Source organism: Podarcis tiliguerta, assembly GCF_965153285.1.
Source record: "Podarcis tiliguerta genome assembly, chromosome: 2".
Lineage (NCBI taxonomy): Eukaryota > Metazoa > Chordata > Lepidosauria > Squamata > Lacertidae > Podarcis > Podarcis tiliguerta.
In genome coordinates, this window is record NC_139535.1 from 22,727,949 (window position 1) to 22,752,529 (window position 24,581).

General features: G+C 43.4%; 2 protein-coding genes across 5 annotated transcripts in view; one reads left to right on the forward strand and one right to left on the reverse strand.

Moving 5' to 3' along the window:
• The window catches only part of FHIT (fragile histidine triad diadenosine triphosphatase), a 1,035,351-nt gene that overhangs the window by 809,640 nt on the left and 201,130 nt on the right, over window positions 1-24,581 (reverse strand). For 2 of the 4 annotated variants that reach the window (XM_083426850.1, XM_083426849.1), the window contains one exon: window positions 9,135-9,204. The exons of 1 other annotated variant lie outside the window; for it this stretch is intronic. The gene's annotated coding sequence lies outside the window, so the exon portion shown is untranslated. Of the gene's footprint in view, window positions 1-9,132; window positions 9,205-24,581 lie in introns of all 4 variants that reach the window. One more of the 4 variants, XM_083426854.1, reaches the window with a different exon arrangement.
• The window catches only part of LOC310672864 (uncharacterized protein), a gene marked incomplete at its 3' end in the record, with an annotated part of 139,615 nt that continues 115,645 nt past the window's right edge, over window positions 612-24,581 (forward strand). Inside the window, exon 1 of the mRNA XM_083430518.1 lies at window positions 612-625. The remainder of the gene's footprint in view (window positions 626-24,581) is intronic.

The window sequence follows — 24,581 nt, forward strand, 5'->3', positions numbered from 1 at the left end:
AATAGATATAAACAATCCATGCATTTGCCGGACCGGAAAGACTTAACCAGCTACACTGTACAGGGGTCAGTGCAACATCTAGAATGTTCCACGTCTTCCATTAATGACAGAGGTGAAGGAGCAGACGATACACTTTTCAATGCTGAAGATGTTATAAAACCAAAAGGGACTGCAGACTATTTAAGGGATGAGGCTTTTTGTTTCGTTGTTCAGGTACTAACATGGATAGCAGCATGCAGAGCAGCAAAATGAAATCCATCAAGAAAATGTCAAGCTTTTCAGTGGTATAAAACCGATACAAAAAGAACTGGTATAAAACTTAGAATAACTAAGATGTGGTCACGAAGAGTCGGACACGACTAAACGACTAAACAACAACAATGTACAGTGGTACCTCGGGTTAAGTATTTAATTCATTCCGGAGGTCCGTACTTAACCTGAAACTGTTCTTAACCTGAAGACCACTTTAGCTAATGGGGCCTCCTGCTGCTGCCACGCCGCTGGAGCATGATTTCTGTTCTCATCCTGAAGCACTATTTCTGGGTTAGCGGAGTCTGTAACCTGAAGCATATGTAACCTGAAGCATATGTAACCCGAGGTACCACTGTATAAAGAAAAGAAATGTGTGGTAACATAAAGTTTGTATTTCTTGACAAGAGTCACCAATATGATACTATGGCACAAAAGTGAATTCCAGGCATGACCCTTTACCCCTCTCATGTGTCAAAAATAAACATCTACCACTTAGTTTTCGTTTTGGCTCCAAAAATTAGAAAGCAATTGGTTTTATTCTCAAATCCAATAAAATAAGGACTATTCAATGCATTTCCACGCAAACTCATTTTCCTATGGGGATAATGATTCTCAGTGCTTTACTTTTATGGTGAATCTGTTATCAAAAGCTGCATTGTCACATAATAGAAAGGGTCAGGATAATATTGTTCGCTACTAGAAAAGGCTATTTGAGAGACATTGGGTTAAAAAAAATCCATGTTTTAGTATTGGGGGGAACGGGAATCATACCTTTAAAAGGAGGGCATTGAAAATGATGGATGTAGATGGGACATTCAGTTTGCAGTGCGATTCACAGTGATGTCACAGGCACTGTCCAAAAGGTACCTGCAGTTGTAGTGCACATGCCATTTCCATAGCAATACATTAAAGGTAAAGGTACCCCTGCCCGTACGGGCCAGTCTTGACAGACTCTAGGGTTGTGCGTCCATCTCACTCAAAGAGGCCAAGGGCCAGCGCTGTCCGTAGACACTTCCGGGTCACGTGGCCAGCGTGACATCGCTGCTCTGGCGAGCCAGAGCCGCACACGGAAACGCCGTTTACCTTCCCGCTAGTAAGCGGTCCCTATTTATCTACTTGCACCCAGGGGTGCTTTCGAACTGCTAGGTTGGCAGGCGCTGGGACCGAACAGTGGGAGCGCACCCCTCCGCGGGGATTCGAACCGCCAACCTTTCGATCGGCAAGCCCTAGGCACTGAGGCTTTAACCCACAGCACCACCCGCGTCCCTACAATACATTACAGGTGGACATTTGGCAAGCATCACAGTTTTTCCAACACCTGCCCGTAGCTGTTAAAAGGCTGTCCAACAGCAATCTTCTGACAACAGAAGTGCTTCCTAGGAAGTCATCTGGGTCAATTACTTTTCCCTCTGGGAAAGTTCCAGTGCCTACAAAGGTTATAACTCTGTACCCTCTCTGACATAAGGCACATTTCTTATTTCCCCAGTCCCTTCTGTTCGGAGTACCCTGAGGTACATTTCAGCAGCATTTAGTCTGGAAGGCCTCAGTATGCACTGCCAGAGCTCTAAACACTGTTATTAATTTTAATTCCCACAATTATGCAAAAAAGTCAGCATAGAAGTCAGCATTCTGTATTAACAAAATATTTTAAAATTCTGAAAACACCCATTCTCAACGTACTCTTTAGAACACCTGCCCAGAATATCAAACATATGTGGCATCTTGAGATTGCATTATTAGAATTATTAACACCACTCAATTCTACATATTACCTTCCTTAATTTGTTTTCATAGTTGTGTCTTGCTGTAAACTTGAGACTACCAAAACAAAATATCTTCTCACCTTATTGCTTAGAACTGCTGAAAGTCGAACGTTAGAGTAATTTACATTTAACACCTACATTGATCAGCTTAATAAGACATATTGGCTTGGCGGCGGGGGGGGGGGGGGGCGTGTCAATACATCTCTGCAGTACTTTTAGTGCCATAGAGAAGGCTGCACATAGAAGTTTAATATGTACAGTGATACCTCTGGTTACGAACTTCTGGAGGTCCGTTCTGAACCTGAAACCATTCTTAGCCTGAGGTACCACTTTAGCTAATGGGGCCTCCCAGCATACAATTTCCGTTCTCATCCTGCGGCAAACTGCTTAACCCGAGGTACTACTTCCGAGTTAGCGGAGTCTGTAACCCAAAGTGTCTGTACCCCGAGTTGTTTGTAAGCTGAGGTACCACTGTATAACATAATTTAGGATGGCTAGTTGTGTCACTATACTGTACAAAGCCAGTGAAGTTATTCTATATTTATACTATGTTTGATACCACTGATTGAGAAATAGTCATAGATACAGAAATTCGGCTGTATCAAAACCATACTCTCAGAAATGGCATTTTGTACTGATACCAGTATAAAATCGTGTTTTGTAAACATTAGTACATTGTGATTCATTTTCAAATGTCTGTAATCCTCACAAACGACCAATGTCATACTGCAAAAGGGATATAAAGTAGATTTTAACAAGGTGCTATGTGGCTTGAAATGTGAGTATGTAGCTGATTGTTAGAATGCAAAATTCACCTAATACCTTTTTCATATCTATTCCGTCTCTGGATACCTGTGCACATGAACAAAATACAAATACCAGATTTGTGCACAGATTATCTAACTCAGCGACAGTAGCCATAGGTCTTTCCAATGTCCATTGGCATATTTTTTTTTTTGGGGGGTGGGGGGGTTCGGAAAATGAATGCTCAATTTTTTTAGACCAAACAATAATTAGGAAATGGTAGAAAACTAATAAACTTGAGGGCAAGTTTCAGTAGTAATTCCTGTAATTCAAATAAAACCAAGTTCAAGCAAAGTATATGCTCCCTGACATTTTATTTATTTATTTATTTATTTATTTATTTATTTAATTCTTAAAGACCTTGAAAAAAGTTGTCATGTGTGTAAGTTTGTCCTGGACCCACTGTGGTTCAACGTCTTTATAAATGACTTGTATGAAGGAATCGAGGGGATGCTCAGAAAATTTGCAGATGACATCAAACTGGGAGGGATAGCTCTCCAGGATGCAAGCCTGGGCAGTGTTTATGGAGGTCCTGGGCTGCCCAGACAACAAGCCTCACTGATGTGGTCCAAAGGAAAGCAGACCAATATGTTTGGTGTCTGTAGGAGTTGCTGGAAGGAGGCATACAAGGCGCCATCCAACCATTTTAGGGACTAAAATGTGGGGTTTACTCCTTACCCCTTTCTTCCCCACAAGGCAATGGAGGTCTAGGATCAGAGTATTTCCTTCTCCTGGGTGGGCTACCTTTCCAAGTTTACGAGTCCCATCTAACCCTCACTTCCCTCTACAGAAAAAACCACCTTCTTGACCACTGGACCCACTGTTGGTCTCGTCTGCTCCATCTGCTGGAGCCTGCAGGGGAAATCCCTAACTCACCGAAGGTTTGAGACCCACTGACTACCCTCACCTGGTTTAGCCAGCCAGTTGAAGCTGTTCCCGGAGTGTAGCCACTGTTGCATGCTGACAGCTTCTAGGAGCCAACAGGTGAGGGCTAAGTGAAAGGTGGAGGCCCAAAGTGGACAAACTACTGCAGAAGAAGCACAACGTGTCCCCCCGCCAGAGGTACTCCCCCTCCCCTAACACCCTACACACCCTGAACTATTACTACCCGTACATTTAATATGGTGATCAGATAGGCCTGATTTGGAATATTATATTCCCTAACACATTGTGACGTTTGGCTTCGTATCTGATGGCATCCTTGCAGAATGGATGTATCAGGGTGTTCATTAGCCCCAGCCAGAATGGCTAGTGGTCAAGCAGGAGTAGTCCAGCAACATCTGGAGGGCACCCCTGGATGAAGGTGGTCAATCATGCAGTTGGCTCCAGCATCACCACACTCCTGGCTTGATGAAAAATATGGCAGCCCTGGAACAAATTAAAAGTATTGGACCCAATCACATGTTCTGCTGCAAACCCAGTTAGCTGTGATTACACTAGCTGGCAAGAAAAGCAGTTGAATCAAACCTCAGCTTTGATATTCTCAGCTGTATGGCTTTATTGGCTAACACAATAGAGATTCAAGATAATTTTGTCCTCAGGTGAAAAGCTTTTTACACCATCACAAAATAGCACCTTTTTTTTTTAACTGAACACTTCAGAGGAGCTTCCTTGCAACACTGACTATTTCCCCCCACAGGGAAATCTCAGTCTTGACAACAGAGTATTTTATTGCAGAACAGAACTGGCTCTTAATCTTTCATTCTTATAGGCAACAGGCTTTGTGGCTTGTTTGTGAGTGGGAGTGTTTCCCTTAAACATTCACAAGGTGAACAGCATCACACAGCAATTAATGTTTACTTTGCAGAAGACAAATGAAGAAGTTTGGGAATAAATCATAGATATGTTTGATTTAATATTTAGTTGTTTTCATAAGCGAAGGCAGTAGGTTCAGAAAATAATAATAGTTTTTCCCCCCAATCCTGTCTAGCAGTGTACTTCAGCCAGATCCTTCATATGAAATCTAACACACACACACACACACACACACTTCTTCACCCAAAGCAAATTGCTCAGGAATCAATTTAGCAAATAGGATTCTAAAGCATCTGTGCCCAAAGGCACAATCAAAAAAGTTATTTCTGCCTCTTATAAAGGAAAGGAAAGCTCCCAGGCAATAATTTCATGATATGCATAAAGCCATTGCATCAAAAGTGCTCCTTTCTATCAGGAAAAAAAAACACCTTTCAATATTTCTGCTTTCTTGGCTTAGGAATATTGTGCCACTGTGTACTTCAAACAATTTCAATATAGACTATCACGTACAGGTGGTATATAAATAACAGCAGCTACTTTCAATATATTATCCTAATTCTGAAACTTCAGTGCTGACCCCACCATATTTGTTGAAGCCCCTTACCTTAGTTTCACCTTTCAGGAAAGGCCAGTGATTAGCACCCTGAGACTTCAATCCCATGCACACTTATTTCAAAGCTCCGCTGAGATCAGTGAAACTTAATACATGCAGTGCACATTTTTTCTCTTTACATCGGTCAAACCCTCCATTAATAAGTACTGGAAATCTTATAGCAAGAATGGGGAACATGTGGTTCTCCAAAAGTCAGCTCCCATCATCCCTATCCAACATGCTCAGTGGTCAAGGATGAATGGAACTTCAGCCTGACAACAAATGCTCCATTTATGTTGTGGTCAATGGATGTTGGAGACAATGCCGCACACTAGCTAAAGGCTTGAGGTTCTTTACACAGTGGGAGGGGAATGCTCAGAGGATAACCATGGTGAAATATCACCACAAAGGGATAGCCATTGGATTAGATCCAGTCCCAGTTAGGTCCTATTGAAATCAACTTTATTGAGAAGTTTGTTATGACTAACCAAGCCCTATTGATGTCAGGGAGAATTAAGAGTGATCAGGTTGGTCTCGATCCAGCCTAATTTCTTTAGTGCCGTGCCAAAAATGCCCCCCCAATGGAATTCCATCATAAATCAGCTTCATGTTTCATATATATCAACATGGCATCTCCTCAGCTCAGGTTGCTGGACATATTGCCTGAAATTGCTCCCTTAGTTGCAAAATACTAATCAGCTTCTGTGTGACTGGAATGTTTCAACAAAAACTTCTGCTTTCTCCTCCTAGTTTTATCTCATTTATGACGTGTTGAGTATCAATGTGTCATCCTCCTCCTAAGATATTTCTGTGCCAGCTAATTTCTTCTTGTAGGATGACTGGTATTCTATAGCATACTGATTAGGGTGCATATATATATAAGAGTCATGTATATGTCATTCTCCTTTATTACTAACTTTCATTTAATTTCCATTTTATGTAAGATTGTTAAGCAAAATCAATAAAAACCTAAGATCACTCAGCTTTGGGGAAAAAATATTGATGTACAAACCTAAACATCGTGGGAGTGAAAAGTTATAATGAGTTAGGATTGGGTTTTTTGCTTATTACCCTATTTCCCTGCAACAGTTCCTCCATGATGTTTTAAAATACATCTTTGCAGCTACGAGGATGAGACACTTAATGGGGGTGGGGCGGGGATGCAAGGTTGAATCTTAGTATGGAGCTTTATCAGGCAGTTAGTTCAGTGTAGTAACAAGCAGAGCCAATCACCAGAGCAGAAATCTACTGCACAAACCCTCAAATCCAGACCTAAGAATGGTTCTGTCCAAAGATCTCCTGAGTCATAGTCAGGTGACTCACAACCAACTGTCCAACTGGACTCTGCCTGAGTCCTTTTCGAATCTGAGCCTGGCAGGCCAAGAGCTATGTACAGCAAAATACTGTTGCCCAATATTTGACAGATCCAGAATCATTCTGCTCTGCTCTTAGAGGTTGTCACATTCCTCTGCCAGCTGCTGGAGTGCCCAGCATGACATGAGACAACAGAGCTGTCAGATGCAATAGCTAACACTATAGAGTCAAATTAGACAATGCTTTCTGTTACTGCTCCCCGTTGAGGAGCAAACATATGTCTTACTCTCTCTCACCACCAGCCCGCCCAACTTACAACGGCATTGGCAGTTCAGGCATAAGATGGGGCGTGCATGACCCAACTTTTGTAGGCTTAGTATAAAATGTATTATTGGAGAGATCAACCATGTGAAATGGGTGCATTGGACTGCCTGTGTGTAGGCACCATTAAAATGTTACATTCCTGCATGGTGGGATCAGAAATGGGGCAGGTGTGCTGACTTGTGAGCAAGCGTAAGGTGTGCTCTTGCTTTCATTCCTGACTACATTATTCGTCCAAGCTGGCCCATAGTACAGACCCAACACAGAGACAAATCTGTATTCAGGCTGTGTTCAAAAACACAGCATCACACACTCAGAAGCCAGTCCTCTTGTAAGGACTACAGCAACATGGCTTCCTGGCACCAAGTTGCCCTCAGTATTATTATATAATTATTATATAATTGTTCTATATGATTTGTACTGCATTTGTGATGTTCTGTTATGTCATTATTATTTACTGTTTATAAGCCTCTTTGAGATTCTTCTGAATGAAAAGTGGCACAGAAATATAATAAATCAAATTACTATTGCTCAGTCACCGGTTAGGTCAAGTACCTAAATGTGCCCATTAGAAAGCCTATTAAATCATGTGTTTGCAAGGGTTAAATGAAGAGGGCACAGTCCATTTGAGTCCTAAAATGTGTCCTTGCCTTTGTCCTTCAGGTGCATGTGAAAACTGTGCCACAAAGCATTTGCCTGCTTAGGAATGTGCAGCCTTGGTGCAGTTTGTTGGTACAAAACATTAAGTCTATTACAAGGGTTTTTATAATGTCTTCAGTCCTCTTGAAGTATCACCCAGCCGTTCTTCCGTCAGGCCTCAAATGATGCAATTCATCAGCCAGTTACTGATGGGGCTTCGAGGAAAGTCCAATTCTGAAATATATATGGGACTGTGAATCTTTCGTTAGGTAATATAAATAAATCTAGTCTCAGAAGTGCTGCCTTCTTAATCATCTTTAAAACACAATAGGGCTGTCACTGCAGCCCATGACTCTGATTTTCTCTGCTGGAAATATGGCCAGGAGAAGCAGCCATTTCCTTGAAAAGAATGTGAAATGTGGAGGAGAAGGAAGAGAGGACTTATTCTGGGAGCAGAAGCAATGTTTACACGCGCATTGGCAGATTCCTCTTCCGTTTACTAATCTGGAGCAAATCGCCCACCCAAACAAAACACAAAAAGTCTTATCAGTGGGGAACAAAATGAGATAGTTATTTAACCTATATTCATTTTTTTAAAAAACTATTTTCAGGGTGATTTACAAAAACTAAATACACACAGACACAATCTATAAATTAATCAACAACAATGCCCAAGCAAATAAAAAGTCAGAAACTCTGTGCATCCATTCAGTTGGATGCACATACGGCTGGGGACAAGCCACCACGATCCTGCTTTTATACATTCACTTCACATGGTTTTTTACTATGTGAGTACAGTTCAAGTTTACAGAATCAAGTATCAAACACAGAAGCCCTGACGTAGAAGTATCTCAGAATGCAACCAGCTCTTTTCACCTTAGCTCCTCTCACATATCAACGCAACATGGATTTGACGCAACGTCAAAGACTTCATCTGGCACACCATGGTACATGGACAGACATAGGCAAGATCAGGGGTCAGCAAACTTCTCAGCCGTGGGTCGGTCCACTGCCCCTCAAACGTGGTAGGCTGGACTATATTGGGGGGGGGGGGAATGAACAAATTCCTATGCCCCACAAATAACCCAGAGATGCATTTTAAATAAAAGGACACATTCTACTCATGTAAAAACACGCTGATTCTCGGACCGTCTGTGGGCCAGATTGAGAAGGCGATTGGGCCGCATCTGGCCCACGGGCCTTAGGTTGCCAACCCCTGGGCTAGATTATCTGGCTGGACAAATCTTTAATGAGGAATAGGAATGCAAGTTCACCCAACATACATATACAGACTCCTAATACAAAATAGGGCATGAGTCCTCCAGCCATTTGCCTCATTTCCTCGAAAGAGAGGGTCAAAGAATGCAATGTCTTGGCCAGCTGCTGCATGCATGAACTTTTACATCGACAATCCACTGCTCTGTGTGTTTGAGGCGAGAGAAGCAAACACACTCCTCCACCATTTAAATTGTAATAGTGACCCAATAAATGTGTGAATGGTGCCCAAGAGATGACACATGAATTAGAAGAAAAGATGTGATTCCAAGTTATTTGCGTTTTACTTTTTGCCTTTGTTGGCAAAGCCAAAGATCTTCTGAAGCTTCACTTTGGCCTGGTAAATATCTGTTGTGAACTATTTGCGTCTCCCATGAGGTATCACACATTTTTTACGCAAAGGTCTGTATTTCCTACCGTTTTTTTGCTTGTCCTGCCTCAGGGCCTCTTCCAGCACTAGAAAGTCTTGAGAGAGAAAATTTTCTGCTCCTGTTGAGAGAGAAAAAAGAGAGATGGTGTTGACCCTCAGCTTGTAGTTTTACAAAGAAAACTTTAAAAGAGAGTAGGGGGAGGAGGAAAAGCAGAAGAGAAAAGCCAGTGAAATTTGGCGGGGGGGATTGGAACACCATTTTCCGCAGAAGAGAGTTTGTAGTTTTAAAGGGGGGAAACGTCAATACACTTGGAAGACTTTCATATGATAATATAGTGCGAGACAGAGATAACTTTTTAATTTGTAAATAGTGTTGCCCAGTGGCGTAGCGTGGGTTGTCAGCACCCGGGGCAAGGCAAGTAATTTGCGCCCCCCCCCCTGCTGCACTGTCCCTCCCCCAGATAGTCCCTCGCTCTCTCTACGCACCGCACCGCACGCCTGGCACCCTCCCCTCCACAGTGGGCGGCGACCCGGCGGCTCGGATCGGATTCGCACAGCCAGCACTGCAGTGAGAGAGAGTGAGTGAGCCAGGTAGGGGCAGAGAGCTGCGAGTACGAGAGCGCCCCCCCCCCGATGTTGCACCCGGTGCGGCCGGGCCCCCCCTGCACCCCCCACGCTACGCCACTGGTGTTGCCTAGTGCTATTTTTCTAGAAAAAGAGGTTCTGGAACTCAACAGGAATGCCTCCCTTGTTCTCTTAGAATGGCAATGGCACCCGCCTGAGAGGTGCCGGAACTGAGTTCCGTCCAGTTCTGGCTGACCTGGTATTGCCTTTGGACACAAGTGGCTCAAAATGACATCTCTCCCCCCCCCCCCCCGCTCAAAGAAACATGCCACCTTTTGATTCCCCTTCACACCTTAAGTAACTTGAGAAGGGGGGCTGTCAATTATCTCTGCTGCTACCAAACCCTTCCTTGACTGTTCCACCTGCCAACATCACCAGCAAAAGCATTATTAATTTTGTGAATGAGACGGTAGGCCGGCATATGTTGCTGAACTACAACTCCCATCATCCATGACCACTGATCGTGCTGCCTGGGATCTGGAGTACAGCAACATCTGGAGATCTGCAGCCTCCCCGCCACCCAAAATAAATGAATGCATATTCTTCTCCTGTTGCTCTTATTTCCATTTTCCTCTGCGCTCCTCTGTTGTCTCCCATATTTTGCACCTCAGACAGTTACTCTGTAAAGGTCCACATACATCTATGGCACTACATTAACAACATGAGCAATTCATGAAGTCTGAAGGGACCCAGATGCAGACTACCTTTAACCTACAACAAAGTTTGTGTTTCTTCCTACTGTTCCTTCCTATTAAATTACCAGGGAGGGGGTGGTAAGAATGGCAAAGGTTAGAAAGAGAGGACAAAACTACATTCAGTCTCCCTGTATCCTTCTTAGTGATCTTGGGGAGCCTGTCAAAAAATTTCCCTCTCTCATAGACTGACCTAGATACTGAAGTCAGGAAATGTAATAAAAATGAAAATTAAAAAAAATATCCCCAATGCAGAATGCAAGACATAAGCTTTTTCTTTGTAAACATCCAGTGAGCACCATCACAAAGCGTGAGAGCCCTCATTATATTTAATAACTCCACGAACTCCAACTTAGCTGCTAGCAATTTCAGGGTGGTGGGATGTTAATGTTCACACACTGGATCAAATGAAATATTCTGCTTTTTACCTGCCTAATTAGCATTAACACAAAGACCTTGGGCGCAGCCAATTTTGTACGCAAAAAAAAAACCCCTAACCCCAATGCCAGTTCTCAGCAATATACCTTCTGGCTCTAACCGAGGAGAAAACTCATAACCTAGATCCAAACAAATAAGGGTGAAAATCCTCTTGGCCACACAACAAGGCATCCGTATTTGCCTGCAGTGCTGCCTAAAAGGGTTAGTGGAAGTAATGTTCAGTGGTTATGCAACTTTCATAGGTTGACAGTCAACCAAACTTTTACTTAAAGGGTAGCCCCACTTTAATTAATGGAAATAACTTAGTCATGTTCATTAATTTCCATGAGTCTCCTGAGTTGAATGCCACCCACAGCAGAATAAGCATTTTATTTTCCAAACACTGTTTTTTGAATCTTAAAATACTATGGATGAAGACTACATTTGGTAAGAAAACCAGTGTATATAATTCCACAATTTAGCTAGGGCTGTCATCAGAGCTCTGTTCAAATCAAGGCTGGGTCAGCTCAAAAGCATATGTCATAGTATACATTTTGATTTCAAAATCATTACCCATACTTGCACCCAAAGACAACTTGGAACTATTCTAGAAAATGCCGAACCCCCCAAAATGCACCATTCCAGTTCATAAAACTGCAAGTCTCTTTACTCCTACTGAGGCTGAAGCAAAACAACCACTGTGTGTTTGAAATCATTTTCATGTTCAACAACGAATATCATAAAATCAGCATAATAATTACACTGGAAGCTGCAAAATAAACAGAAGTCTGATGGAAACACTTCAGCTAATCACCAAATATATTATCTGGACAAATATTAGAAACAGCAGCAATTGTTATTTTAGGGAAGCTACACTAGATCCAACTATGGTTTTCCAAGTGGTAGTCTACACAAAGTGGGCTCAGATAACGGCTAGCGAAATCAAAAGCTCCCCTCTTGACTTCCTTGCAAGCCCATCTGGGGATAACCTCTGATTTGTTTACATGAAACAAACAATATTTTGAGGACTGTGTAGGGAGAGAATCAGAGGGGGGAGCAGAATGAAAGCCAGGCAACGGCTATGGCAAGATTCAGTAGCAGAAATTGGGCACTGTGTTGAGGGAAGTTCCTATTTTTAAAAATGCTGTTAACTGAAATAAAGACTTTCTTTGGGGTCCTATGTCCGGGGCCTTTATTAGGGTCCAGAAATTACATACTTGTGGGGGAGGGGATATAGGGTTGATGGAGGACCCTGGGTAGGAGACAGAGAAATATGGGTCTCCCAGAGTGAGAGGCTGTGAGTGGCAAGGTCCAAGAATTACTTTTAGGAGAGGACTCCGTATTTTAAGTACAGTGGTACCTCGGGTTACATACGCTTCAGAGCCAGTGTGGTGTAGTGGTTAAGAGTGGTAGTCTCGTAATCTGGTGAACCGGGTTCGCGTCTCCGCTCCTCCACATGCAGCTGCTGGGTGACCTTGGGCCAGTCACACTTCACTGAAGTCTCTCAGCCCCACTCACCTCACAGAGTGTTTGGGGGGAGGAAGGGAAAGGAGAATGTTAGCCGCTTTGAGACTCCTTCGGGTAGTGATAAAGCGGGATATCAAATCCAAACTCTTCTTCTTCTTCTTCTTCTACATACGCTTCAGGTTACAGACTCCGCTAACCCAGAAATATTACCTCAGGTTAAGAACTTTGCTTCAGCATAAGAACAGAAATCATGCAGCGGCGGCACGGTGGCAGCAGGAGTCCCCATTAGCTAAAGTGGTGCTTCAGGTTAAGAACAGTTTCAGGTTAAGAACAGACCACCAGAATGAATTAAGTTCTTAACCCAAGATACCACTGTATTTGATTTGTATCTTCTATAGCTGCAATTTTACTGTATTATGGGGAAATCTTAATAATAAAGCTTAAAAACAAAAGGTGCTGTTAACCAAAAAACCAGCAAAGACTAGTGGCTGAGATGCCCTCAGCTTCCCTGGCCCAGATAAAGAGTGCTTGTTGTCTCAGCGCTGCTTCATCTCTCAAGATAGCAACAGTCCCAAGGGCCTCCACCTCAAACCACTGACCTAGCAATATGGCCTGGTGTCTGTCAACACAGTGACCCGTGGGCAGCTGCAGCCCACAAACACTAGCATGTGCCCTGCCTACCCCTCCATGAAAGGTAGCTGAGTGTGGGGAGCCACCATTTTTAAAAATCCCCACGGTACCCCGGAGCTCCAGACAAGTAGCCTCTTTCATAGGGGAAGAAAAGCTTTGAGAAACTTGGAGGACAAATTTCAGCACAGCACTACTTGGTCAACATGAAGGAGCATTCAAAGGCTTCATTCACCCACTTGTAATTTGAAGTGGTACAACCCACTCCACCAACCTCAGCATTCTACCACATCGTTCTGCGTAGACCCACTCTCTGACCAGTGGAGGGTGGTCCATTTGGGCTGCCTTCTTACTTCCAACCTTCTTACAACCAAGCATGGGGTGGCTCTGACTCCACCTACTGCTGGTCTCCCTTCCTTCTGTCCAGAGACAGCGCATCCCGTTTTGCCACCTGAGGCAAAACAGGAACGTGCCACCCCACACCACTGAAGCCTTCTTTAATTCCCTTATGTGCAGAAGTGGCAGCAGTGTCCGGCGAGATCTCACCAGAAACTGACAGAGCTGCTTCTCCAAGGTGGTTGCTTCACCTCATGAGCAGGCCGGTCCTGCATCTTTCCTACGACTCCCATGGGCAACAGCTACCAGTGCCTAGGGACCTACCTTCTCACTACTCTACAATGAAGGCATTAAACCATCAGTTTTTCCACTGACTTTAGACAGCTCAATGCTTTTCTATACAGTGGTCCCTCTGGTTGCGAACAGGATCCATTCCGTAGGCAACCTGAGCAGAACACAACCCGCACCTGCGCGTGCGCGGGTAGCAATTCACCGCTTCTGCGCATGCGCATGATGTCATTTTGAGTGTCTGTGCATGCGCGAGCGGCGAAACCCAGAAGTAACCCTTTCTGGTACTTCCGGGTCGCCATGGGACGCAACCTGAAAACGTGCAACCTGAAGCAAACGTAACATGAGGTATGACTGTATTCCTAAACATCTGAAATCTTTTTGTTACACTGCCTCATGAAGCCTTTGATTTTTAATTCAGCCCATATTTTCCTTGGAGTTTTCATCAAGGTTTCCTTAACATACAATTTTATCCCTTTCAAGACCTTTACTGTGTAGCGCAGAATGTACACGGAGGATTATTTCTGTTTGTAAAGAAAGTTTAATTATTCTATCAAGAAGCTTAGCGGGGCCACCCCACAGAATGAATCTCACAGATTATCAGCTTCCACGATTAAAGCTAAATGTGGTGCTCTCTCTGAGTTCTATTCCCTCTCTTGTTTGGTGTGATAAGCATCCCCTTAGAGAATTTTACTGGAATTTGGAGCAACACAATGTGACTAAAGGTACAAGTCAGAATGAGCCACACAACAAGCTGCCCATATATGGTGTGCAAAGTCATTCTGAATATTATTAAAGAATCTTAAAACTTAAGCGTCCTTCAGTTCCAGTGCAAATCTGTAACTTGATTTGAATGCCTTCCTTAGGGTTTGACTCAAATCACATGGCCACAATCACACAACACAAAGCACTGCTTGCCTTCCAGTGTGGTATCTGGTGTAACAGTGTCATATTGTGAATTAAAGGGGGGGGGGCTACCAGGAAGTTTCTAGTATTGTGAGGAGAAAACTAAAAAAAAAACCAACCTAAGCAATTTTGCAAAATAACTGCTAGGAATCGATTCTCACCTCCTACCTACTAGGGAATACAAGCCCACCTGAGATTACTTGGACTTCATGGCTCTCTTGGGCTTCAGTTTCCCAATAGTCTCTGTAAGAAGCACCAGAAGAAGGTCACCAGTAGACTTATCAACAATCCTTTTTTATTTAGACACCTTGGCTATGCTTCATTCCTTTGCTTTGCTCTTCCATTGACTGTTCACTGCACATTTGCCCATAGTTAACTTGATCCTATTTATACCCCATTCTAACAAACTCACTCTAACTCATTCTAACAAGCTCACTGGAAGAACAGATTGTGAAGCTGAGGCTCCCATACTTTGGCCACCTCATGAGCAGAGAAGACTCCCTGGAAAAGACCCTGATGTTGGGAAAGATGGAGGGCACAAGGAGAAGGGGACAACAGAGGACGAGATGACTGGACAGTGTTCTCGAAGCTACCAGCATGAGTTTGACCTAACTGCGGGAGGCAGTGGAAGACAGGAGTGCCCGGCGTGCTCTGGTCCATGGGGTCACAAAAAGTCGGACACGACTAAATGACTAAACAACAACAACAACTAACAAACTTTAAGCTTGTGGGGAAATTGTGGGAAGTGATTCCAATAACCAAAACAGGGGACTTTTTATTTCTTAACACCAGCAGACAGAACCAGATATTCTTGGACTCCAACTCTCATCAGTCCCAATTCTCATCAGCATGGTGAGCGGTAAGGGATGTTGGCAGCTGGAGTCCAACAACATCTGGAAGTGCCACAGATTTCCCATTAGGGATGTAAAAAAGGCATTGTTTTCTGTTCCACTCTGTATTTGTCACATACAGTAGTGTTTCCATTCATCTGTAGTTCATCTTCTGCAAAACAAAACAAAACACCCACTTATTATGTGGCTCTGTTGTGCCAAAATGACATAATTTATGTAAACAAATTACCAGATCCACCTGGTACGCAGGCTGAGACGCTACCTGCCTACAGACTGTCTCGCCAGGGTGGTGCATGCTCCCGCTTGGAGTATTGCAATGCGCTCTACGTAGGGCTACCTTTGAAGGTGACTCAGAAACCACAACTGATCCAGAATGTGGCAGCTAGACTGGTGACTGGGGGTGGCTGTTGGGAGCATATAACACTGGTCCTAAAGTATCTTCACTGGCTCCCAGTGTGTTTCCAAGCCAAAGTCAAAGTGTTGGTGCTGACCTTTAAAGCCCTAAATGGCCTCAGCTCAGTATACCTGAAGGAGCGTTTCTACCCCCATTGTTCAGCCCAGACACTCAGCTTCTCCTCCAAGAGTCTTCTGCTGGTTCCCTCACTGCGAGAAGTGAAGTCACAGAGAACCAAGAACAGGGCTTTCTTGGCAGTGGTCCCCTCCCTGTGGAACACCCTCCCTTCAGATGTCAAGGAAATAAAGAACTATACTTTTAGAAGACATCTGAAGGCAACCCTGCATCGTGAAGTTTATAATGTTTAATGTTTTATTGTGTTTCTATATACAGTGGTACCTCGGGTTACATACGCTTCAGGTTACATACGCTTCAGGTTACAGACTCCGCTAACCCAGAAATAGTACCTCAGGTTAAGAACTTTGCTTCAGGATGAGAACAGAAATCGGGCTCCAGTGGTGCGGCAGCAGCAGGAAGCCCCATTAGCTAAAGTGGTGTTTCAGGTTAAGAACAGACCTCCGGAACGAATTAAGTTCTTAACCCGAGGTACCACTGTATGCTGTAAGCTGCCCAGAGTGGCTGGGGATACCCAGCCAGATGGGTGGGTTATAAATAATAAAAATTATTATTATTATTATTATTATTATTACATTGTCATTACATTATTTCACACCAGTCAGCTCACTGCAAAGAAAACACAATGCAAATGGTTGTGGAGGAACATAATCAATTACTTATTGCTTGCACACTGAAAGCAGCAGCAGTAGTAAATTCTGTTCCAGAAATGTGATGAATAAGCAAACATCAGCAATTTCCTCACCTGCTTCTGTTTTCGTTGGGATTCTGTGACATCCCTATCCCCAATCCTACTTTGCAAGTCTATTCCACACTTTCCCATCCATTGTCTACAAAGATCCCCTAATCCCTGCTTCCTTCTCTTCCCAACCATTGCTACACATCACAACAAAAGCAATGCACCAAAAACTACCACAAGTGGCCAAAATCACAACCACCTCTGACAATGCCCAGTGGAGACTGTACATCATAAATCAACTTTGATTGAGTTACTAGATCCAGCAGTCAATTCCTATTTGCCTAGATCAGTGTAATTCCCATGATTTCTTTTGTTCCTGTGACAATGTTGCAGAATTTGGATTTTTGATTTCCATGAAACCAATAAGCTTGCTTATAAATGCATTTATGTAGTCCTCTATTTATATACTAGCCAGAAAGATTATTGGTTTCTCTTACAGGAGACCTTGAGTTTAAAGATTTAAGTGCCACTGCATAAGTTTCCCAAGTGTGCAGTCCCTCCCAAAAGTAAATTACCTTCTCCTTCCTTGGCTGTGGCTAAGAGAAGCACCGGCACCAATATTAATCAACCAGGGTCCTTAACTATATTTTGAAGACACGGTGCCAGCATGCCTCACCGTTAAATCAAAAGTTGGAAATTCGTTTCATGCAGGAAAAGTAGAGAGCTATCCCCCACTCCCAACCTATTCGCCCTATGATGTGTCCATTGGTCCTTAAGATGTTTCTACTTGAAGTAAAGACAACAGTCCTATTCACACAATATAGGTGTAGACCGAATGCAAGGAGCGGGGAGGCCATTCCCATTCATGTATGTGCTACATCAATGGATTTCGATAGGAGTGCAGGAAACTGAATCTGGCCATTGGTCCTTCTGACTTAGCTTTGTTGACAACGGTAGAAGCTCTCTAAGGAATCACCCATACGTCTGCTTGTTCCGTGTCCAGGTCCAAATGGTTTCCCCCTTGTCCTGGGCTTTCTCCGCATGGGTCTGATCAGTTTTACCTTTGCCCTGCTGTTTCCCCCAGGAAAATCTGCTCCTTAGTGCTAAATCAAAACAAACAGCAATTCACGGAAAACCCGACTGCCTTTTGTTCCGATTCAGCACTATTCCCAGGGGGGAAGCAGTGGGAAGCAGTTTTCAGTCAGGAGTTCTTCCCCAGCCCTACCTGGAGATTCCAGGGAAAGAATCTAGGATTCAAAGGAATGCATGCAATGAATGTTCTCTGCCACTGACCCCAAAGCCCCTTCCTCTAAAATGTCAAGGCTGGCAATCTGTCCCTCACCCCCATCTGCCACGCGCATTGAGATTCACATCAAACATTATGAGAACAAGGTAGTAATAAGATTCAGGAACGTGGATATTTACATATATCTGTGCTCTTGTGTATTTTCCCCCACTGGTTTAATCCCACCTGTCTAGAAAACTTTGCTTTCTAGAACACCTAAGGCAAAAGCAAGAAAGCAGCAGTTAGAGTGCAACATACACAAATCTGCTCAAGCCTATGAATTCAATTAAGTGGGTATAGGATTGCAGCCGGAGATTTTATTCATTATGAAAGCAGGTGTGTATTTCATCTAAAAACCATACCCCTCTGCCTTTCTGCCTAAACTGAGTAACAAACAGGTAGTGAAGGGTTGGGACTCAATTCTAGGTTCAAATCCCAACTCAGCCTAGCCTACCTCACAGCGTTGATGTGAGAATAAAGCGAGGACGAAGATGTAGACTACCTTGAGCTCTTGGGTGGAAGGGTGAAATCCAAGCTGAGCAAGACAGCCCCCCCCCCCAAAAGCACTGTGCACAATGAAGAAGAAAAAACTGCCTTTCAGTCACCCATTATCTGAATTTAGGTAGGGAATGCTTTTTAAAAAAGATTTTAAAATCCAGAACCACTCAACATATGACTTGATATCATAACGACTTCTTTGACATTGAAATGTGTGACTTGTTTTAAGACTGTGTTAATTGTCAAAAGCAAATGACAGGTGTCAGTCCCTAGAGAAATGGTACTTCATGCATTTTAAAATGTAGCATGAGTTAGGCAAGGCAATAGTGAGGGTATTTTCCATTTCATCGGTTTGTTTTTCACCGACGTGCTATATCACCCGCAGTTCTTTCCTGAGATTGTTACTGGTTTTAGCTCTGAAAATCCACAGATTCCACATTTTGATGGTGATTTGTGATGGCCAGCTGAGGATGTCATAGCACAGACGCTCTCCAAGAAACCATACTGAAAAGTACAGGGGAAAGATTGACAGAGAGTGATAGAGAGCCAGTGTGGTGTAGTGGTTAAGAGCGGTAGACTCGTAATCTGGTGAACCGGGTTCGATTCCCCGCTCCTCCACATGCAGCTGCTGGGTGACCTTGGGCTAGTCACACTTCTCTGAAGTCTCTCAGCTTCACTCACCTCACAGAGTGTTTGTTGTGGGGGAGGAAGGGAAAGGAGATTGTTAGCAGCTTTGAGACTCCTGAAGGGGAGTGAAAGGCGGGATATCAAATCTAAACTCTTCTAGATATTGTACTGTGAATTAGGAAGATCAGGAAACTGCCTATAGGAGCAGTGGGGGAATCTCCAGCCCATGGATCTAATTAGGCCTATCCGGCCATTTCAGTCATGTAATGTGCACCATCATATATCCATCAATAAACTGAAGTGGTCACCCCATGCCCTTTCAAAATAGCCCTCAGTGTTGGCCAGGTGCAACATACAGGTTTGCCTGCACCTGACTTAGATATTTGTATTCCCTTGAAGGATACATGGTAAAGAATAGGGTAATCAGGCTGCCTCCAGAAAGGTCCACTCTGCCCAATGTTCAGTGGACATGCCCCTCTTCCTTGACCAGGGTTCATTCTTGCCAGCCCATGTTGTTGATGGTGGCAGCTCTCAGCAGAGCTCCAAAACAGTTGCTGGGGGTGGGGTTTGCATCTTTAACATGGCAGTGCTGGTAAATTTGAGGATACGACCTGAAGCTCTTCTCAGTGCCACTGCCAGGCCACCCCACCAGTCCCTGTGTGGCCAAGAGCCTGGCAGCAACACTGCACACTCCAGGCACACACAAAACTCATCAGCAACTCTGTCTTAATAGTCATTCCAGACTCGATGTGCCCATGTGGCTGGCTGGCTGTTGTAGCAGCAGCCGCGGCAGTTGCGGCAGGAATGGTGGTGGACTTAGCCATAGTGACGCTTACTGAGCCCCAGCACCTGCCCCCAATATGTCATGTGACGGCGTCAGATTATATTTAGACCATGTTTGGAAGTGCACGCAGAAAATCACAACATGCCTGTTACTTGGTCTCAGCAAATGAATACTAATTCTAAAATATGCTATGGTAGTACTATGGTACCAACAAACTTAGTTGGTCTCTAAGGTGCTACTGGACATTTTTTTATTTTTTTGTATATGGTAGATATACAGATAGAACCTTCAACTCCTTTACCACCTATCAAATAAATTGAAGGTTGCTAGGAGGGTAGGCTACTTCCATACTGACTTCTGGGATAACCTCTTCTATTTATATCAGAGATCTGGCAAAGGCAATAAAATCCAGCAATTGTAATTCTCAGTAATTCCTGTAAGTGAGGAACCATCGTTGTTGTCGCCCTTAACATTCAAAGCTGAACATTAATATACAGCTCAGTTTGAGAAGACATACTAAGAGTCCTTTTGCATCGCAAAAAGTCACAGACGGTTGCATATCTTGATTCCACAGTAAACCCACCTGGAGAGAAAGAGGTCAGCTTGCTGCAATGTGTGATGTGATGAGACAGGGGAAAACTCATGAATTAATATTGTTGCTTACAAATAACTGCTCTGCAAGGTCACAGCTCCCTCTTCTAGGCTCACTCCAGCAAGAGGAGGAAACCTGCAGTAAGAGGATGAGAGCAAAGTTCCCAGAAGCCAAGGGGGGATTGGAATATGATTATATGGGCAAGCATAAACAGTCCAGCATTAGAAACAAAGGTGAAAACTGTGACACCGAGCAAGACAACCTGGTGTTTTCAAAGTAACCTTGAACAGAACAATAGATTAAAGTCAAAAGGGACAAAAAGGCCAAAACCTTCCAGGGTACTGCAGGGGACAGGTATTGCTTCTCTCATGCAGCGAGTGTGGAAGACTCATACAAACAGAAAGGATGATTTGAGAGAAGTGAAGGATAAAGATCACATTTTAATTAATAACTTGTTCATTAACACCACCAGAAAGGTCATTAGCTCATTCCAGCAAACGGCAGAACAGATAGGGAATTAAAGGCACATGTTTTGAATATATCTGTTATTGATCACTGTAGTCACTCTATTAATTCCAAACTAAACACTAGCAACTACAATTTAGATGTCTGGAATTAAATCTTCTCGCTTATCGGTACAGAAGATACTATTAACCTTGATATTTCAAGGGCCATTCTACTATGAACGGCTGGATTGGAAGAAACCTAACCTCTTGCTCAAGATCCCAGATCTATATATATATTTGCAGTCTTATCAGTTTGCTTCCAAGAGAAAGCGTCTGCTTCCTTTTTCAGGACTGCTAAAATTGCAAGAGCAAACACACAGAAGCAAACAGCATATTCAGTGTTGCAGCCCAAGCCTAATTATCCATTAAAATCCTCTCTAGCAGCCATCACTAAACCCACCTACAAGGATTACCTAGTGAGTAAGGACGGAGGGAAAATTTGATTCACCCATAAACCTAATTTGGATCAAATCTTGTGGCTCTTATCAATTGGTTATACTCTTCAATAGTATAGTATCAGCCTTAAAGAAATCTGCTTTTGTTGCTGCTGCTGCTGCTGCTGCTATTCCAGGGAGATTTTAAGGGCAACAACAGCCATAAAAATTATTTCATTTACATTGTACCTTGGTGATTTATTTAATTGCTCTAAACTATTCTGGGATCCAATCTGAGCTCAAACATGGAGTATAACTATAGTAATAAGCAATAAATATAGTTACACACACACACACACACACACACACACACACACACAAATCAATACTTTAAAATACCAAACTATTTAATATTATAAATTACATTTTTGTCCTACGCTTCCAACTAACATCTGAAGGGTAACATATATGGTCCCATCATTTTATCCTCATAACATCCCTATGAGGTACGGCAGATTAAGCTGAGAGGTAGTGAGCAACATGTCTCAGTTAAGCTATGAGCCAGTATCTCTCCAGGAGCAATCCACCATTTTAATTATTGATAATTTTGGACATATACACCCCAATTCATTTCTGTTCTATTTCAAGGTGTGTCTTGTTTTTAGGTGTTACTGTTTATGCAAGAGGACTACACAACCATGATCGTCTCCACCCCATCTAACCATATCCAGAAGCAGGGCCAACCCAGGATATTTTGGCACCTGAGAGGGACTCCAAAATGGCACCTTCCTCCCTGCCAGGGAAGAAGGGATGAGAGATGAGGGCAGAAGGAATGAGAAGATCTACATCAGGAACAATGGGGGAAGAAAGGTCGACATCGAGATCTGCTGCCCCTGTGGATCCTGCCACCTGAGGCAGTCACCTCACCTTGCCTCATGGGTGTGCTGGAGCATCGCGGGGAGGGAAGGTTATGTTCTGTCAGCAGCGCCCTCCCCTTTCTTGGGTAAACCCAGTGCCTGGACATCTAAACACTCTTCGCGCAAGATGTTAGAAGTAGTTAACAGCCTTGACCAAAAAACGAGTAAGAAACTTAGCAGAATGCATGTGCTGCTTTTCATGACAAGTGCTTATTAAATTGTATTATTCCAATGGATAGAATATTGTGTTGCTGTTTCCCCTGAAGTTGTTCCCATTTGCATAACTTATGCATGCCGCGAAATGAATACAGCCTTTTGTGCCTTGAACTCAGCTAATACAGCTTGCCATTTTTACCTTTCTAAGATATGAGTAATGCGGTCTGAATGCCCAGAGGCTTCCCATAATGCATACATATGATTTATTATTTCTGTGTTTGTTTCCCACCCACCCCCTCTCTCATACACACGGACGCATTAAATAAAGATTAATAAGACCTTTCCGGGCACCATCATCAGTACTGCAAATGACAGACGTCATGCTGATGGGGCTCGCATCCCATCAAACGACCCAGCTTGTGCAACAAAACCTCCCACGTGCGCACACACACACATAAAATGGACTGAGTGCATTTCAAATCAAACAATGCCTTGGAGCACATCACATTTAAGAAGGAAAGTTTTAAAAATCTTTTAAGAATGATGGCTGGAAAATAGATCTTCCGCCCCAGCTCTTTATAATAGTGCCAGCAGAAGTCATTTTACACGATATGCAACATGGAGGACTTCCAAAGGTTTTGCACCATCCAGGGACTCTTTAAATTCAGAACGACTGGAGAGTATAGAATAGAATGCCTTATGAACCGTTCAGCTCTCCTCTCCCCTTGGCTCATGGCGCCATTCTAATGCTCCATTCAGGCCCTCTGCTACCAGGTGGAGTCCTCTGCATCAGGAGATGGGGAACCTGCGATCCTCCAGATGTTACCAGATGTCAACATCCATCCATCCCAAGCAGTATAGCCAATGGTGAGGGATGGGGTCCGTTGGGGTCCACCAACATCTGGATTACCAAAAGATCCCCATCCCTCTTCTGCCTAACGGGGAAAGGCCCCAGTCCACAGAAATGTGTTCCTTTGTGGAGAGAAGGCATTCAAAGAAGAAGAAGAAGAAGAAGAAGAAGAGGAGGAGGAGGAGGAGGAGGAGGAGGAGGAGGAGGAGTTTGGACTTGATATCCTGCCTTTCACTTCCCTTAAGGAGTCTCAAAGCGGCAAACAATCTCCTTTCCCTTCCTCCCCCACAACAAACACTCTGTGAGGTGAGTGAGGCTGAGAGACTTCAGAGAAGTGTGACTGGCCCAAGGTCACCCAGCAGCTGCATGTGGAGGAGCGGAGACGCGAACCCATATATGTATGTATATATATGTCTCTTTTGATATCAACACCTATCCCTAGAACCTACCATCCAATTCCCCACAATATTTCGCAAGACCATTAACAGCCATCTGCAAAGGGGGCAACTGAGGTTGAAATACACAAACATGGTGAGTCCATGGATGATCTTTTTATTATTATTATGTACTACATTTATACCTCTCCTTTTTTAGCAGCTCAAATGAGCGCACATCACTGTCTCCACCAGCTATTTTACCTTAACAACAGTTCTGAAAGGTAGGTTAGGCTGAGAGCAGGTGTCTGGTACAAAATCACCCGGTAAGCTTCGTGGCATAAGTGGGAATTTGAACCTGGGTTATATCTCCCCCTGCCCATCACAAGCCTGTTCAAAACTCTTAAGTGAGTAATGGCCATACAAATAATGCTCTTTTTAGAAACGACAAGCAGCCTCCACCCATCTTGGATGGTGGCAAAGGCCTTTTAGGTGAGCTCCTCTCATATCAAAGCGCAAGTCATTTTAGGATTATCTTTAGGTACAAGAGATGCCAGCATGAAAAAGAAGCACGGGAAATATGAATATATAACAATAAGGGAATGTTTGCTTGCATCAATTTTATGGCTGTGAAAGCCATTAAAATTTGAAAGGGAGAAGTCAACGTAGGATGATAGCAGGCAGCTTACAAACAAATGGGTTTTCTGAATGCACCGCTGAATAATTATGTTTATTAAGTTAATCTGGTTTCTTGCTATTGTTTAAATTATTCTAATTAACAATAACAATGAAAATGAGGACGCTCTTTTAATATAATTCAGGGCATGCTTTAGAATTCTGATTTCCACCCACCCACCCTGTTAGATTTTCAAGGAAAAAGTATGAAGTGGCAGCATGCTTGAAAGCAGACTCAGTAGGGCAACATGTTTCTGAAACCATGTACGGGGGTGGGGTTAGGCCTGTCTTTTGCACTGTGGCTGGAAAAAGTGCACACATATGAACACATATGGCGCATGTGAACTCCCAGATACCATGATTACTAGAAAGTTCTGAATACTTTGGGTTTTCTTCTTCTTCTTTGGTGATCACTTGTAGCCGAGTAAGATTGTCTTCCATG